Genomic DNA, 15,138 nt, shown 5'->3' on the forward strand with positions numbered 1-15,138 from the left:
AAGAAAAGTAAAAAGAAAAGATTGACTACATACATTAACATTAGCTCCTTCCTGAACTCAAGAGAGAATAACAGTAGGAGACAGGTGTTACTAAGGGAGAAATGTGTGCAGTGGGGGTATTTAAATGGGAGGAGGAGAAGGAGGGTTATACAAGGAACTATGGGGATAAAGGGAAAGAGGAAGCTCAAGGGAGGTAGACCATAGCAGACAGGAATTACCAAGGGAGAAATGGGGAAAACGAGTATACTTTAAATGGGGAGGGCTTGGAGGGAGGATTGGACTGGGGGAGAGAGAGGAGAGATAAACCATGCCTAGCTAATATTAAAAAAAAAAAAAAAAAAAAAAAAAAAAAAAAATATTTTTTTTTTTTTTTTTTAAAAATTTTTTTTTTTTATCTAGCAATATCAACGTGTATAGCTGAAGACTACATAAAAAGAAACAGTGCCAGACAGGAGAAACCTTCCTTTGAGTCACTGGCCAGGGTGGTCCAGGAGATTTCCCGAATTACACAGGCTATTGCGACAACTGTTGGTTGCCTCCCAGAACTTGAAGGTAAGACCCTATTGCTGAAGACAGGACATACTTTGGACATGGGATTTGGAGCAATGGAGCTGGAACTGACCTAGAAACCACCTCCACTTGAAGGCTAGCTCTCATAGCTTTGGAGAAACCACATCAGTGTCCAGCACAGCAAACAATATTAATGTAGCAATGGCACTCTTGTCTTGGGGGTAATCAAAAGCCCACTCAATGGGAGGAAACTCATGTGTGGTACTATAAACCTAGCCAAATACACATAGCTGGAGAGTTCATAGATCTTAGAGAAAACCCCAAGGCTCTCATATCCCTAGTCGAATGTAATTTCTTACTATGTGCAAAATATGGATCCTTAAATTTACAGACAAGTATCCCAGTGACCACCCATCAAAGAAGCTTCTTTTTCAACAAACAAGAGATTATTACAGAGTTCCACAACTGGTCACACTCAGAGATTGTAATTGCCCAAACCTAAGTGGCACATCTACAATGCAACCTCTACGCATAAGACTCACGGAACATAGAGCAAGGGGTAAAGAGAATGCTAATGTATCTTTCAGTTCTTATCAACGAAGCTCCCTCATACAACAGAGGGCCAGGAACACAAAAGATCATAAATGTCCAAAATGCAGAGGATAAGAGTCTTCAGAGTGTGGATCATTGGACAGGACTCCTGTATTAAAATCCACCCACCAGGAGTTCAGGGACCATTGCAGAAGAGGGGGCAGACAGGTTATAAGATATAGAGAGGAGATGCATGACCATATGCAAATAAAGTCCTACAGGCTCCTGGGACCCTTCTCATATGAACCTACAGCAATGGTGTCAGCATGCACAAGACCCATGCAAACTCAAGCAGACAAAAACCCAGCACAGAACTGTGGGAATGGGCAGCAGGCGCCAATCTTGGTCAAAGAATTATTAGCAGCTATTTACTGCTGGATGAGGACGAGCTGATTTTCTTAAAGGGAGGGACCCTACATAGGCTGGCTAGACCTCAGCGGATGAACTTGCACTGAGGGACGTCTGGGGACACCAGCTTGACATGATAGGTCTTAACACAAATGACAGAATGTATGGACTCCAGTGGGGGTGGGGGACATGGGAGGTGCCAATGGGAACAGGGGGATAAGTTAAGACGTTCTATATGAAATACACAAAAATTCGATTAAAAAAAATTTTTTTAAATCAGCTCCTTCCTAAAGGCCTGCAAAGATAACAGTGAAGGGTTACCTAAAGAGCACAGGAGACCCCAGAAGATGAAAAATGTCACAAATCTTATGGTTCAAAAATGCTAATGTAGTAGGAGAGACAGAGAACTGAGACATAGGGTTTAGGAAGAGTGAACCAGGAAACCCAGAAAGGATCAGGAATACAGGGTGGTGGACAGGACTAGCTAGAAGTTTCAATACACAACACCAGGCTCCCTCTCAAACTCCATCCCAGTGAAAGAAGCCAACTGGCCACTGCACCCCACCCCAGGAGAATGAAGGAGATTCACTTTTCCCTAGTACATGACACACTGAAAGGGGGATTTTATTAGTTTTGCTTTCTGTTTTTGAGACAGAGTCTTATGTAGCCCAGGCTGGCCTCAACCTAACTGTGTAGTTAAAGATGGCCTTGAACTTCTGATCTTCCAGCCTCTACTTCCCAAGTAGGATTTCAGATCTATGCTACCTCACTTGGTTTTATGAGGTACTGGGAATCAAACCTGGGGCCTTCTGCATGTTACACCATCATTCTAGCAACAGAGCCACAAAAATTGCAAAGCCCGGGGCTGGAGAGATGGCTCAGCAGTTAAGAGCACTGACCACTCTTGCAGAGAACTCATGTTTGATCCCCAGTACCCACACGGCAGCTAACAACCATCCATTACTCCAGTTCCAGGGGATCCGACGCCCTCTTCTGACCTCCAAGGGCATTGCATGACATGGTGCACCTACTTACATGCAAGCAATACACCCATACATATTGAATAAAAATATAATATTTTTAAAGTTTTTTTTTCAGTTGCAAAGTTCAATCTTATCAGCTGTTGGGGAAGCTATGGGGAATGAATTCTCTAAAACAGGGTGAGTGGGAGACGTGAGTTGCAACAACCACTTTAGTGCCAGGCAATTCCTTAAAGTCTTCCATCTTAAGAAAGTTCATACCAGCCTCTGGCTGACACTTTTTATTTATCCCCAGAGAATGCCTTGCAATATATTCAGAAAGACACACAAAATGGTGCTGAAGCCTTATTTGCAGTAGTGAAAGGACAGAAACAATGACAAGAGAAGTTAAGTAAACCACATAACCTCTAGGGAGAATGGGAACGGAAATCAAACAGAATGAGTAATGTCAACATACAGTGACTTGAAAAACCCTAAGAACAAGTTGTTGGGTATAATAAAAGCAGTGGGAGGGTGTGACACAATATGGTAAACTCAGTGGCATATGGTTGAAAGATCATTTATTTCTGCAGGTACACATGAATACAGATGTGAGCCCATCCACAAGAAAGGAAATGCTCAGGCTGGCAGGGGAGGTTTCCTCCGGAGAGAAATGGATTGAAAGACAATAATCGAACTTGATCTATGCGGTTTTAATTTTTACAAGAATAAAAAAAAAAGGAATGGGGGGGCTGGAGAGATGATTCAGCAGTTAAGAGCACTTGGCGGGGCTGGAGAGATGACTCAGCAGTTAAGAGCACTTGGCTGCTCTTGCGGGTACTAGGTTTCAATTCCCAGCACCCACATGGCGGCTAACAACTGCCCATAATTCCAGCTTTTCAGGGAAATCTGACAGCCTTTTCTGAGCTCCACAGGCATTGCATGACAAGGGTGCACTTACATACATGTGGGCAATACATTCATACACATAAAAATAATAAGTAAAATATTTTTTAAAAAGAAATGTACTTGTGGATTGTTCATTGAATTACACACCATCCTAAACACTATAATTGGCTTTTAGAGCTGGCTACACTCAGGGCTGGGGTTCAGTTGGTAAAGTGCTTGCTGTACAAGCATGAAGACATGAGTTAGATTCCAAGAACTTGCATGCATGCATACATACATACATACATACATACATACATACATACATACATAAAAGTAAGGCATAGTGGTAAAAATTTATTATCTCCACACTGGGAGGCAAAGACAGGCACATCCCTGGAGTCTGCTGCCAGTCAGCCTCATCTGCTGGCCAAGGTCCAGACCAGTGAGAGACCCTATCTCGCAAAACAAGATGAGCAGCTCCTGAAAAACTGAGGAAAGACACCCAAGATTGGCTTCTAACATCTACGTATACCCATACACATATGTGCACCTGCACACACATGAACACACATACATACACACACAAAGGAAAACTAGAATTGGCTGCGTTTAATGTAGCCACACCCTCTTCCCTCCTCACGAGCACCCATACAGGAAGCTTTGGAAAGGTGAGTAGATCTAGGAAGAAGGACCTCCTGGCCCAGCCCTGGGACTTTGGCTCTGGTTTTACCACAGGCAGAAAAAGTGGCAGAATTTTTCAAGAAGAATTTTGAAAGCATCTGATAGCAGAAAGGCTCTTCAGGCCCCAGTGACTTTGACCTGCGGGAAAGACTCCTTCCTGCTCTGACTCCCCAAAGATCAGAAGCTCTGGAAGAATCTGCAGTAGGCCCCCTCAAGGGTTCCCACACTGAGCAGGAAGGTCTCCTGGGTGGTACATCTGGACCCACGGGAAAAGAGCTGGTACAGGGCACAGTGTACCCTGTGTGGGTCTACAGCCAGAGGCCACCGTGTTGGCACCTGGGAGACATCCCTTTGGAGATTTTATGAAATAACTGAAGACTCCTCAGGGGCACTGACAGACCATCAGTGTAAAACTATTGAACCAACAAGATTTAGATTTCAAACCATTACCATAATGAAGTATGAAAATGTGACACTCTCTGCTCCTTCCTGGCCTGAAGCATGAGAGCTGCCTAACGGGGCACAGCCTTTGAGTGGCAGGAACAAGCCCGAAGTGTAGGTGCAAAAAATGTTTACCAGAATTACTCTAAAAGCTTCAATAAGGAATAAACACTATGAGAGTGGCTGTTCTGGCCTCTGTCTGGCTTAGACACTGAGAACCCAGCAGACTGCCTGGATCCAGCCTCCACATGGTGTAGATGGAATCTCACTCAAACTGGCCAATAGCCCATGGAAAACAGATGATTCAGAGACCCGAAAGTTCAGTGCCTTGCCACAACAGGGGGAAGATCATCCCATACCTACCACCCCCTCCAAGGCTCAGGGGCTTTTGCAGAAGAGGCTGGCAGAAACAGTGTAAGAGCCAGAGGAAGGGGTGGAGTGTTAACTGGAAGTGTCCTCCTACCGCTATGCCCTATGCCGGCAAGCTATAGTCACACCTCCTTCCCACGCTCATCAAGGAGTCAAGGGGGGAGTCAGTTACCCCTCTAACCCAATCAGTCAACCTTAGCTGCATGTGGGGAGAGGGGCAAAGGATATATAAGCTGAGAACACCAAGAGGCACCTTTCTCACAGTTTTGTGCGGCTGTCAGGAGGTCACAGGATCTGTATTTGAGTATGGACTTTATGGCACAGCCATAAATGTGGGGCACCCACTCTTCTGTAAATAAACCACTACCTTATGCTCTGTTTTTTAAAAAAGTAAAATAAAGTGTTTTTTTTTTAAAAAAAAAAAAAGAATAAACACTATGTACTCCTGGGAGGGAATGGGGTCCTTTTAGAGCAGTAAAGAGAAGTTACCTAGCTTCATCTACTGGGCCACTTGTGTGGGATCCTGTTTGCAAGAACAGAATGCAAGAGGGCAGCTTACTGTCTTAGGGCAGTAAATTTTATAATGCCATTTCTCTTCTCTGAGACTGGCCATTTGGGATGAGGCACCCAGGGGCCTATAGGAGTTAGGCTCTAATTGTATAAAATATCAAAGACACTGGATCCAGCTCTACTCCATTAGGGTCTGTCTGTTAGAGAATAGGGAATTTAGCTTTTTATTTTTGACTTGAGAGCAGAACAGGGGCTGACTTTGGGGACATAGGACATCATCATGGAGGACCAAGGAGGGGAGAGTCCAGCCAAGAGCTGCACTTAATTTAAAAATGGTGCAAAGTCAGTAATGTAACATGGTCAAATCTACATGTCAGAATTATCCTGAGTGGGGCTGGAGAGGCAGCTCAAGTAGTAGTTTTTCTTGCTAGATGAGAAACTCTGGGTACAATCCCCAGCCCTGCACAAAACTGGGCATAGTGGTGCATGCCTGTAATCCAAGCACTTGGGAAGTAGAGGCAAGAGGATCAGAGGTTCACTCTGCTACATAGTGAGTTCAAGACCAGCCTGGGCCACAATGAGACCCTCTCTCAAAAGACAAAGAAACAAAGGATATTAGTTTGGATTTATGGTGGCAAATGAGTTAGTGAGATAAGAGACTCTTTTGCAACCAGAGATAAGGAAACCAGTTTAAGGTCTGTGGAAAGAGTCCATGTTCAAAGCAGAGGCTGGTGGTATAGGCCTGTAATCCTAGCTATTCAGGAGCCTGGGGCAAGAAGATCCCTAGTTCAAGATGAGCATGATCAACTTAGTGAGACTCTGTCTCAACAAATAAAAGGAGAGCTGAGAAGTGGCAGGGTGCTTGCCTGGCATGGGTGAGGTCCTATGGGGGGGAGAGGCATGAGGGGCTACCGATCCCGACAAGAGGGTCTGGAGGTAAGCATGGGGGAGGGGTGAGTGAAGGGCTGAGATAAATATTCACATGGCTTTATTTCAAGCTGCAGTGACCAGAAGGACAAAACACAAAGCACTGCTCTGTGCCAGACACACTGGCCAAGTCCTAGGTCATGTCAAACAGGCAAGATCCCTGTATCCCCCATACCGAGGGGGACCCCTGCCTTCTCCAAAGCCCTGCTCACTCCAAAACTCACTAACTTGAAGAGCCTGGCAGCAGAACAGGGCGGGGCAGAGCAGCCATACTGTGTGTGGGCGGCTCAAGGCCATACCCAGCCCTGATGAGTGGTGTCCCTGGGGCCAGTAACAGTTCAACTCAAGTACTTCCTGCTAGTGGGAAGGGGGAGAGTGGGCGGAGCAGGGGAGCAGAGTCAGGATGGCCCCAGGTATTCCTCCATTAGCCCTCAAGGGAGGAAAAACCAGCCTGACCAGAACCAGAGCAAATGTGGGGGAGGGAGGGAGGGAGAGAGTCCTGTTGGGAACAGTCCCTGTCCCAGTGTGGGGGGAAGGGAGCACCCTGGGGTGCCACATTCCACACCCTGGGAAGGTTGGAGACTGGGCTGGGTGGATGTGGACACAAGAAAGTGCAGGCCTCTCCCCTCCATGGGGTGGGGTCCAGGTACCCTTAGATAGTGGTAGCCCAACCTTCATCCTGTCCTGTTCCCTGTGGGCCCTGTTCAGAACCCCTATCCTGCGGCAGGCCAAGGCCTTTGGGACCTGGACTGAGCCTTGGAATATGTCACACCCAGGGCAGAAAGAGCTTCCCAGAACTACCCTGATTGCCTGGAGCCTAGGGAGGGCCCTGGTGGTCCTCTTCTCCCTCCCCTTCTCTGTCAATCGAGGGCCGGCCATCTTCCCTTCCAACAGGGTCTAGCGTGGGAGCTCTGCTGCCTCCTGAGAACAAAGACTCTTAAGACTCAACATCAAAAGCTTGGCATTTCAAAACTATCAGATCCTGTGAAGCCTGAGGTAGACAGAGTGGATGCTTCAGGGGACTCTTACTAACCTCATTCCAGTCCTGTTCAGGACCTTCAATGACCCTCCTGTAAGACACAGGAAACTCCTGGCCTCTAGGAGCCTTAGCATGCTTTCCAGAGCACACACTTGCATGGAGGCTCAGGGATGGGGAGGCAGCACCCTGGCTGCCGTGTTCTCCCTGTTCCCCTGCCTCCTCTCCTACCTGGACCACCAGTTCTGGGCAGCACCTCCTCTAAGAGATCTATGCTGAGACCCCCTAGGCTAGTGTTCCTCAATATTCCCAAGCCCCGCCCCCAAACGCCCTGACACATCAGAGCTTTCAGCACCCATGAGGCCTCCAGCTCACACAGATTCTAACCCCAAGCCTGACCCCAATGTTTGTCAGATTTAACAGCCATTTGCTAGAGCAGAGGAAGAAATAAGCCCTTTTAAAAAAAATTAATATGAGCCGACCTGGCAGGCGGACCTCTGTGATATGACAGCCAGCCTGGTCTACATAACTAGTTCTAGGCCAGCTGGGGCTACAGGGAGTCCCTGTCTCAAAAACAAACAAACAAAATTAATGTAACAAGTAGTTATGTTCTAACTTCTATGTGCCAGACACCTTCTAGACCCAGTCAAAGCTTCCTGCCCGGCTGGAGCTCATTCCCATAGAGGAATGTGGGGAATTGGGGTCAGGGACAGCAGAGCAGGAAGTGGGCAGGACACTCAGGGCGAGGTCATTGAGGCAGGTCAGGGACCTCTCCGAGGTAGCCCAGGGAGAGAGACCTAAATGGGGAAAGAAGTCTATGGATGCCTGGGGAGGAGGAGCCTTGCAGACTGGGGGTGCAGGCTGAATCCCCACAGGAGAGAAGCCAGGCGTGTTGGAAGGTAAGATGGAAGGCTAGGAGATAAGCTGGGACAGGGTGCAGGAGGTGAGTCCAGAGGAGGCTGGGTCAGAGCCCAGGGGCTCTGCAGTCTCACTAAGGACCTGGATGTTGTTCTAGGAAAGGTGCTTTGAGCAGGGGAGCCCTGAAAATGCCTTGGCTGTCCTGTGGGACATTGACTATGGAAAGCAAGAATAAGAGATGGTGATATGTGAAGGATGACAGAGGCTGGGGCTTATGGGAGCCAGCAGAGGCCTGAGGGGAGCAACACATGCTGTGATACCTCAAGGACATTGCTTGACCTAGCATTCGCACTGCAGCCAGAGGTCTGATTTGGGTGTGTGGCTTATTCAACCACCTCCAAAAGGACAGTGAACCCCTTGGGGTTCACGACTTTGGAAGGAGTCTTAGAATTAGGTTCCATTCTCCACTACATCTGCCAGTCAGCAGAGGGGTGGGACAAAGGCACCCTCCTTCCAGGCCTGCCCTCACAGAGCTCATGGTCAAGGTCAAGTTGCAGACAGGTCTGACTAAGATCTGTGTTTTCCAGGCTTTCCACTGGCTCTGAGGTGGGGCCAAGGGACATGTTCCTGTACTTTCCCATTGTGTCTGGGTCATCAGCTACAAGTATTCAGGGGAAGAAAACCTAGTCTGACTGCAAGCTAACAAGTAGGGCCTTATAGGCTTGAGAGAGGTGGCCAGCTTAGCTGAGTTTCTAGACCAGCGGGGTGGAGGGAACAAAGAAGCAACTTCAGTTCAGTGGCTGTAGAGACAGAATGCAGCGCCCCGCCCTGGGGTGCCAGCTGCAGGATAAACACTCATCACGCAGGAATCTGGCCTCCAGGAGCATCAGACTGCTGGGGGCTGGAGGGCTGAAGAAGGGGGATACTTTGCCCAAAGAAAGGGTGGCTGATGCTCTACCCCATGATGGGCCTGGTGTCTGAGGAATACTTTGAACAGGAGACAGTTGCTTAGAAGGGAACATACCCTGTAGACATAGGCACACAGAGCATTTATAGACACCAAAGCCTCACAGGCTCCCATGAGCATCTCCCATCCATCCCAGGAGGGGTCTTCACATGTCAGCCCCAGCTCTCACCAGGGGCCAAAGCAACAGGGCAAGGTGCCACCTGTGCCAGCCCCAGGGACAGGAAGGGAATCAGCCAAAAACCTATATTTCAAGAAACCTAACCTGGTGTCCTCTGGCTCAGTCGGGCCTAGGTGTTGTATCCTCCAGAAGAATGCCTTGGGGCCCAGTAGGGGGATTCTCGGCCCACATAGTAGGATTAGGGAAGAGGCCTAGGGGAGTGAACTTTCTCTAGAGATGCCCATCCTAACTCAGTGAACAGACAACTCGGCCCCTGGAGCACACAAACAAAAGACACAGCTTCCCACAGGCAGACTGGTACCTGTTAGGCTCAGAAGGCTGGGTTTGAGCCAGGGAGGGGAGGGGAGAGGGAAGCTGGTGATAAAACAGGGGAGAAGTGAGGAGATCCTGAAATGACTCAGCAGGTAAAGACACTTGCCACACAAGCCTAGTGAGCTGAGTTTGATTCCTTAGAACCCACATAAAGGTGGCAATTCTACAGAGTTGTCCTCTGGCCTCCACATGTGCACTGTAATACATGTATGTACAGACACACTATATTGGGGTGAATGGATAAAGAAAATACATATATTCACAGTGGAATTTTATTCAGCCATAATGAAAAATGAAACTATGACATTTGCAGGAAAATGGATGGAGCTAGAAATTATTATATTAATCAAAGTAATCAAAATTCAAAAAGACAAATGTCATGTTTTCTCTCATCTGCGGATTCTAGATTTTAGTTCTATATATGTGTGAAGGTTTAGGTCATGAAACTAGAAAGCGACCACGAGAGAGAAAAAGGTCTGGGGTGCAGAGGGAAGAGAGGAGACCTGTGACATGAGAGCAAAAGTGGGGCTGGGAAGGAAAGCGGGGAGAAGCATCAAAAACAAAGTACTATGAATATGTCACGTGAGAGCCATTGAGCACGCTAATGTTAAAATGCCAATAAAATGCAAAAAAAGAAAAAAAGAGAAAAAAGCAGCAGATTAAGCATCTTCTGTAAGACAAGGGAAGGCAAGAGAGGAGAAGCCTCCCAGCCCAGAGGCACCCCACCCGCAGAGCCACGGGAGAGCCACCTCGGGAGCCGAACAGACCTGCCCTGGGTGACCCGCACAGGCTCACTCACACCACTGGCATACGTGCTCACACACACTGATGCACACTTACACTCACACAGAGACACACAATGACACACATATACTCTGTGACACTCACACACTGACATACACACACTGATACACAATCACACTCAGAGACAAAGTCACTCTGACACACATACACACTGTCACACACATATGAATTTACATTTTCACACATCTCACACTCCCTTCGCACATTTACACACCTGTGCACACTTCCATGCTTACACACATGATCACATGCACACATATACACCCATGTACACACATACATATGGGTACACACATTTGAACATCATACATACGGGCACACACATTAGAACACCTTCATGCACATATACTTGAACACATGTGCATAAAGGCACAAACACACATACACAAATGTGCATACATGTGAATGCACACTCATGTGCCCACATGCATACCCATAAACATGCACACTCACATACACAAATGCATGTATGCATACAAACATACACTTATTTATGCATATATCCATCCATACATGTACTTACACACATATATGCTTGCACACACGCAGGCAGACACATACACACATATACACATGAGCATTCACATACCCCCACACACATACACATTCTTATGCACATGTACACCTAAATATACAAATGTGCACACACAAGCATTTGCACATACACAAACACCACATGTATATATGCATGCATACACATACACAAAAATACATACATGTATACACACATGCATAAAACATACATATGAATGCCTATACATACATAAATATGCACAGATGCACACCAGTACATATGCCTAAGCACCTATACAAACATAAATGAACATGCATATACACACATGCACATGCATAAGCACAGAGAGACATAGATAAGCATGCATGCACACACATGAGCACATGTGCACACAGACACTCATGCACCCACAAACCCCTATATATACATGCACACATACACATAAACACACAAAGACACACAAGTATATATACAAGTACACACATCCAAAAATACACGTGTACATACGTGCAAACATTTGCACATACATATGCATGTGTACATACATAGGCACACTCAGCTCATTCATGCACACACGTTCATGCATATACATACTTATGCAAGTGCACGCACACACATACACATGCATGCATATACATACACGTTCCTCTTACACACATACACTTGCACGCACACATGCATGCACACACACAAAGCAGCCTTCACTGGTTTCACATACTTGTGTAAGATTTTGCTTTGATCTAGTACCTCAGTACAAGCCTGCCTTATAGGTCAGGAAGCTGAGTGGGAGGGAGTGGGGACCTGGCCTGCTATGGGCCCTCAGCTGCTTTCCTGCTGAGCAGAAGGGACACCAACAGACAGACCTCTGAATCCAGATGGCCTGCCCACAGGGGATACTCTTCTAGCCTAGGTCCTGGGAGCTCAGTGAAGACAAAGGCAGTTGCTCCAGGCTCCAGACAGGGGCTGGTGGCAGGCCAGGGACAGAGGAGGGGCAGGTGGGGGGGATCTCTGAGCTGCGAACCAGACCTGGGTCAGCTGGGAGGGCATGCTAGAAAAGGGCACTCCGAATAGCAGGGGAGCTTCAGTCAGTGACTCAGAGAGTGACAACACAGGTGACTGGTGACCCTGTAGACACAAGCCCGACATGCTGGGCCCTCTCTAAGCAGCTGACTCCATTCACATGTGACACTACAGTTTGTTGAAATCATCTCAGCTCCCCTCCACAGTGGTGGCCATCATGCTCCCATCTTACTGACTAGGAAACTAAGGACCGTTTTTGTATCCTTAGTTTAATGAGGGAAGTAGTTGGAAATTGAACCCAAGAGATCTGGCCCTGCACCCTGAGGCCTAACCACTGTACCAAAACAGAATGACGGTAGCAGAGGCTGCAGAGCTGGTCAGAATCAGCGAAGGCCCTTCAATGATTCTGAAAAAGCCATTGATGATTTTTTAAGGCAAAACATGCAAAGCATTAGATGAGTCAGCCCGCCAGGTGCAGAGCTCCCTGAATCTAGGAACGTAAGGGCTGCTGCTCAGGTGGGTTGTTCCAGGGCCCTTTGTTCCTGTTCTCTGTATTCTCATAATTCTAGTTTCATTGTTTCTGAAACAAAGGACCTGACCTCCAGTGCCAGCTTTGATCAGATCCCTCCCTGCTCACAGGCCCTGGGAGGCAACCTGTGCTCTAGTCAGCCTCTGCATGAGCCTCTTAAACCCCAGGACAAAAGCCCTGGGGAAGAAAGCTTATTTAAAATGCTGGTGGTGCACATCTTTAATCCCAGCATTCTGAAGGCACAGGCAGAGGCAGGCAGCTCTCTGTGAGTTCAAGGCCAGCCCGGTCTACATAGTGAGTACCAGGCCAGCTGGGACTACATATTAAGACTCTCTCTCTCAAAAAAAAAGAAAAACAAAAACAAACAATCAAGGGTCTGAAGAGTTGGCTCAGTGGTTAAGAGCACTGGCAGCTCTTACAGAAGAGTCTGGTTCAGTTCCCAGCATCCACATGGCAGCTAAACAACCATCTGTAACTCCAGTTCCAGGGGATCCAACGTCCTCAATGTTATTTCCTAGGTTTCATGCCATGATTATTGGATTACAACTCTGAATGAAAGCTGACATTTTAAATAAATCTAGCTGTTTTTATTTTTGGTTTTGTTTGTTGTTCTGAGACAGGTTTCGCCAGTAGCCCAGGTTGAACTTGAACTCTAGATCCTCCAGGCTTAGCCCCCCACATATTAGAATTACAAGTGTGCACTACCATGAATGACTCTGAACTTTGAATAAACTCTGCAAGCAACTTGGAGGTTCATTAAAGTTTGCAAACCACTGATTTGAAGCATGAGATCCACTGGACATCTATGAAGCTGTAAGGGAGCTTGGAACAGATAGAAGGGAAGGGCAGCTAGTGACTGCGAGCAAAGGAAGGCCACGCTACCAGGGCAACACTTGGGGGCATGAAGTAAGAGACCTAGCTTCACACTCGTTTGTGCTGCTTCTGACGCAGGTGTCCTTCAGCTCAGTCACAGTCTCGGTCCCAGCTACTGAATCATCACAAACTGTAAGCTCTGAGATTTCATTCTTTTTGCAAGCTAGCAAGTTGTTTTGCTACAGCTTTATGTATGCTTGCAGAAGACACAAAACCCCTGATTAATGAGTATGGTGGCACACACCTGTAATTCCAGCACTTGGGGAGCTGAGACAGGAGGATGGCCATGAGTTTGAGACCAGCCTAGGTTACCTGGAGAGTTCCAGGATAAGTTGGACTATAGTATGAGACCTTATCTCAAAGGGGGGAGGTGGCTGGATTTAGCTTGAGCTTCGTGTTTGCATCAAGTCCTCTTCTCTGTCAAGGACCATGGGGACAATGCGAAGCTTAACCCTGCTAGATGCTCCACAGTCCACAGGTTTTTGCATCAAAAACTAAAGAATACCCCACAGTTTGAGAAATCACATTTCTTACAATGAACCTCAAGCAAGCCTGCCTACTGTTTGCTCTGTAGAGAAATACCATCGTTCTATAGAACAAGCTGCTTGCTGCTAAAGCATCCTAGGAAAGACAGGCATGAAGACAGGCTGTCAGTGCCTGGGGTTGCAAGATGTGCAGAATTGCAGGGAGGCATCCAAGAGTGGCCTCCAAGGACACCAGGGAGTATCTCCACTCACCTTGCAAGGAAGTTAGAAGCTGTAAGCCAGATAACAGGAGGGAAAGTCCATGGGACTATGAGGGGCCTTTCCAAAGGAGACAAGATGAGGAGGCAAATAAGATGGGAAGTGGGAAATGGGGGGCCTCTTCCAACACAGGGAGGAAGCAACAAAGTGAGAAAGTACTCACAACTCTATCTTAGACCAAAGGCTAAAAGCCGTAAGATGAAGACAATGCCCACCAATAAGGGAGATACGTACAACCACCCAAGTAAAGGTGCAAAGAATGGAGACAGGCAGCTCCACAAAAAGGTATGCAAACTGCACTTCAGCATATGAAAATGGCCAGCTTCACTCACTTGAAGAGACATGCAAATTTAGATTGCCAGGAAATCTCATTTTCCACGTTAGATCGATAAACATAAAAAGGGTTGAACTGGGTGCGGTGGTGCACACTTGAAATCCCAGCACCTGGGAGGTGGAGGTAGGAGGGTTCTGCATTCAAAGCCAGTCTGGGCAACAAAGCAAGATTGACCTATAAAATAAACACAGGAGAGAGAGAGAGAGAGAGAGAGAGAGAGAGAGAGAGAGAGAGAGCGAGCCAGACATCATTTGTTTTTTAATGGGTATGAATGTATTACCAGCATGTGTGCAATGCCTGCAAAGGTCAGAAGAGGGCATCGGATTCATTTAGAAGTGAAGTTACAGGCTGTTATTAGCCACCATGTGGGTGCTGGGAATAGAGCCCAGGGCCTCTACAAGAGCAGACAGTGCTCTTCACTGCTGAGCTATCTTTCCAGCCCCTAGACATCATATTTTAAAATCAGTATAACTCTATAAACAATAATTCCCAATATGTATCAAAATTTTATACATGGATTGGAAAGATGGCTTAGCAGTTAAAAGCAGCACATACTGCTCTTACAGAGGACTTCAGTTCAGTTCCCAGCACCCATGTCAGGCAGCTCGCACCCATCTGTAACTCCAGCTCCAGGAGATTCAAACACCTTTACAGTCACATATACATATCTACACACAGACACACATATACACAGAATTCAAAAATAAAAAAATTGTAGCTTTCCAAATGCAGCTCTTTACATTGTTTTGGGTGGGGAGGCACAGCACATGTGTGAGGTGAAAGGACGACTTTTGGGAATCGGT

Source organism: Nannospalax galili, unplaced genomic scaffold, assembly GCF_000622305.1.
Source record: "Nannospalax galili isolate Female #2095 unplaced genomic scaffold, S.galili_v1.0 scaffold137, whole genome shotgun sequence".
Lineage (NCBI taxonomy): Eukaryota > Metazoa > Chordata > Mammalia > Rodentia > Spalacidae > Nannospalax > Nannospalax galili.